Source organism: Limulus polyphemus, unplaced genomic scaffold (assembly GCF_000517525.1).
Source record: "Limulus polyphemus unplaced genomic scaffold, Limulus_polyphemus-2.1.2 Scaffold1102, whole genome shotgun sequence".
Lineage (NCBI taxonomy): Eukaryota > Metazoa > Arthropoda > Merostomata > Xiphosura > Limulidae > Limulus > Limulus polyphemus.
In genome coordinates, this window is record NW_013666712.1 from 281,293 (window position 1) to 285,653 (window position 4,361).

General features: G+C 29.4%; 1 protein-coding gene across 2 annotated transcripts in view; it reads left to right on the forward strand.

The window, feature by feature from the left end:
• Nucleotides 1–908, forward strand: part of LOC106462143 (potassium voltage-gated channel subfamily B member 1-like) — a 76,785-nt gene extending 75,877 nt beyond the window's left edge. For both annotated transcript variants that reach the window (XM_022389311.1, XM_013922037.2), the window contains one exon: nucleotides 517–908. The gene's annotated coding sequence lies outside the window, so the exon portion shown is untranslated. The remainder of the gene's footprint in view (nucleotides 1–516) is intronic.
• Nucleotides 909–4,361: the final 3,453 nt, after the last annotated feature.

The following is a 4,361-nucleotide window of genomic DNA, read 5'->3' on the forward strand; positions in this document are numbered from 1 at the left end:
CCGACAATTCACGAAGGTTCGAGAATGACGTGGCGTGATACTAGTCACGTGACCTCGATGTCGTAACAATACATTACCTTTGGACTTGCAAAGGCTTGTGCTAAATTTATCTTTAGGAATTCATAAATCATCAGATAGCAACAAGCCAGAAGTCTTCATTTAGATTGTCCCATTTTTAAGTGTTTAAAATTTAACTATTCATAATCTATTATTTAAATTTTTGATATTAAAATATCTTGACTAGATTTCTAAATTTTAATAAGGTAATATTTGGATAACAATGAGTTAATATTCTGTTTATTTAATCTTGTTAACAATGTGTTAACAATTATTATGTGTTCTGATTCTGTTAACATTAGTTAATGTTTACTAGTTTTGAACCTGTTTATAGTATAAAGGCTTGAATAATCTTCGGATAATACTTTACCAAATTCTGTGTTGAAAACTTGACTTTTCATATATACAAGTTGACAACTTTTGCAAGTTAGTTTAACATAAATATTTGTTATTTTACAGGACAAATCTTTTGTGAAGATTTTATATATAATCACGTGCCTCCTATATTTGCTGGTATGGAACAGATTGTGTATTTTTTACCTAATTCAAGGCCAGTACCTGCTACTGTTGTACAGGGAGTTTAATACTCAGAAGAGATATCTTATAATTAACTTGAAACGTTAGGGTTGTTGCACCTCATATTCAGTTGCAGTAACCCAATTATGAAGAAAAAACAACCTATAAATGTAGTTTCTGAATCTCAAAGAATGTATTGCTCAGGAGAACTTATTTAAAGTTGCAATCATATCGATTGGAAAAAAAAAGTATATCAGATTGTGTTGTATAATAATTTCTGAATTGTAAAATTTTGACTAAACCTCATGTAGTAAAACTTGGCTTAACATATGCTATTTTGTGATTTCCTGTACCTATGTTAATTACACATACAATGACTTGGAATTTTTCAGTAACTTGAATTTTTAACTGAAACACACACAAAAAAGACCTCTGCCTCAAGTAATGCTTGCAAAGTTTTTATATGCAAGAACATCTATTTCATCTCATCTTAATAAAAAAACTTACCCTAAAACATGCACCTTCCAAAGTAAACCGTTTGGCAACATTTTAGTAAAAACATTAAGCTATAGCATTTGTTTTTCCAACACAGTAAAGATCCTGGTTGAACTTATGTAAACTTAAAATTATGTTTGTAATTTTTTTCTAATAAGTCATCCGTTTTTTGTTATTTCTTCATCTGGCTTCATTATTAATCATACAGGTAAAACCTGAAAAAGAAGCTACTATATTTAATCTTAAACCCACGACGATGAAAGATTGTTCTAATTTACAAATACATTAAAAAAATTATCATACTAATTCAATTATAACATAGAAAAGATTGATTGAAAGATTTGGTAGCCATAGCAGATGGAATACATGCATGAAGAACTTGGGTGAGGATTCACATTTTGATACACATTTCTTGATGGTAAAGTTTATATCCAAGTTATAGTCAGTAACTGTATATCAAAATACATCATTTTCTTAAAATTATTTTTGGTATGTAATAGCTATTCAATGTTCTATTTGAATAGTTTTAATTACACAAAACTTTTTTGAGGATGTCTTTATTTAAAAATGTATCATTGCATTTGCCCTATTAAGAAAGGTATATTTTTTAAAATGACAGCATTTGAGTTTGAATTTTCATGTAATTAGGGTATCACTCTGCTTTCTATGACCAGAATGTTTTTACGGTTTTCTGAACCAGTCTAATTGTTTCTCTCTTTATCACACCTCTTGCCTGAATTTGAATAAAACGTATGTGGTTCAGATCTTGAGCAATTATGGTGTACCTTTGTATTTTCTTTTTAAAGGTTAAGATGGAGCAGCACAGAATCTGAAACATCTTGTGGGTGTGGAACAAATTCTATATCTTCAAAAATCATAAATTTATCTGTTAAGTTCATTAAAACACTTACAGTTTTAAAAAGGTTTTGGTTAGTGGGTAATGACTTAGCTTGGATAACATAAGAGGCTGCATACAGCCTGCAGTTGTTTAGAAATGTTAGTTCAAAGTACCATCTTCAAAATACCAATTGGGGAAGAAACTAATTAGGTTATTCAAAGTGAATTATCTTATGTTTTTTATTTTGTTTTTCACTTTAAGGAGAAGACTGCACAAATTTCCTCGTGAAAACACCGTGTTTGATATTTGTAAATATGACTGGTAGTTATTGCTGACTGCACAAATATGATATTTCACATAACATCAAGCTTTCTCACTAACCATCACAAAGGTCCATCTAAAATATCTTTTATGAAACCCTCTTATTATTAACAAACTAGTGGAAAACAATTACATAGTGGAAACTTAAGTACCCATCACATTTAGTCAAAGAATTTTATATAAATTAAATGATAAAAATTAATAGCAACACCAAGCAAATTTAAATTTACATAAAACTAAAATTAGGTTATAAAAATGCTTATTCACACTTTCATGCAGTTGTACTACCACAAATGCAAGCTGTGGAGCCACAGGTAACTTATATATTTAATTATGGTAAATTCCTGACATTCAAGAGTACAATCCTATCAGATGTTGACTTATGAATAGAATAATGAATAATTCACAGCCCTTTTTATAGAAGTATATTCTTGTAGCACGACTGTTAAATGATGTAGAGTCAAAGCACACAACATTTTGAAGAAATGAGTCTTCAATGTTCTCTGCATAAATTTAAAAGCAGAGTTAGGTTAGTAATGGGTCGAAAACCCCACTCCTCATGCAGTTCCACTGGACTTTTTACTTTTGGTCTGCTTAAACATGGTCTTGGAAGCCACCATCCATATAAACAGAGAATATGTAGAAAGCTTGTCAAAATGTGTGGTTTAAAGTTAATTTTGCCTCACAGAAATGTGTTACAATAGAAATTTTGATATCAGACTGAACATGCAATGATGGAGAAAGTATATCCATGTGCAACAGAAGACCTAGAACAATGTTCCTAAAAAGTGAAATTCATTCTCAGTGTAATTTATTCTTGTACTTTTTCAAGAGTCAACCACATGTAAAACAACCTCGACCTAATTTTAAATGTTTCTAAGCAATATATATTTTGTTATACATTTCAGTGGCACCAAACCTTCTTTAATTGAACTAAACCAGTCGTGTACATTAATAATTCATTGTATGCAATAACTGCAACTTTATTTACAGATTTCAAATACTTTATAATTACAGAATCTACTTTTTCTACATATTCAAATGTAACATACACAGTATATACAGAGCCTTTGGACACTTTGTAGACAAATGTGAATATGACCTATCTCATTTGTAGAAAAAAACATAAAAACATTGCATTTACTTAATATACTCATTCTACACTAATGAAAGAGATGTGATTCAATAATGCAAATTGCCAAAGAAAAAAAAAATATATATAGCATTATTAACCCCCTTCTTTTTCTCTTTTTTACAAATGGAATTTTTTACCCTATTTTCTCGAATAAAAAAGTTCAAAAGGTTGGAATATGGGAGAAAAAAAATGGGTTAATTTTAATAGTACTAAATATTCAATGTGACCACTATCACATTCGGCAATAGCACATACTCTAACACAGAATATTACAATAACTCCAGCTTGGATGTTGCTCCGAAGTTCTCTTAAAAGTTTTGGGTTTTTCAGTATATGCTTAAAATGTGAAACTCAATGGAAAATATTATACAACTGAATTCATATTAATACATACTATAATACTTCAATATTTTTGTCATGTTGTTAAGTGCAATTAAAAAATGGTACAATTTTAAAATTTGTGAAAGCAACCGTAAAATTCTTCATTACAACTAATTTTCTACATATCTCCATCTTTCAAAATGCAATGTGCAACTGAATAAAACTGCTCTTTCAACAGTGGTTAAATCATTACGTATCACTAGTCTTTCAACATGGCTTATAGCATACTTCATTATCAAACCTCAATTCTGAAATAAGTTGGTTAATCAGTATTTCCATTAGCTCAACATCACCAGTACAAAAATAAACACGATAAACTATAAATAATTACAATAACAAAGTTAGTTTAGGTTTTAGTTTCAGTTGGCTTCTTTTAATCTTCACTCTTGTGTAAAACTTAAACAGATTCATAACATATTTTTTGAAGTACTCACATCGTTAGTTTACAAGAAATAAAGTTCACTTCAGATGGAGATTTTAGAATTCTTATGAAACTGTATATTTTGGTGTTCTACTGTAAATATTTCCATAAAAAGAAAATGATTGGTACTTTCCTCACATTTTCAGGAATGAATTTAAAACATTGATCTTAAAAGTGACTTTCACTTCCTGATTATA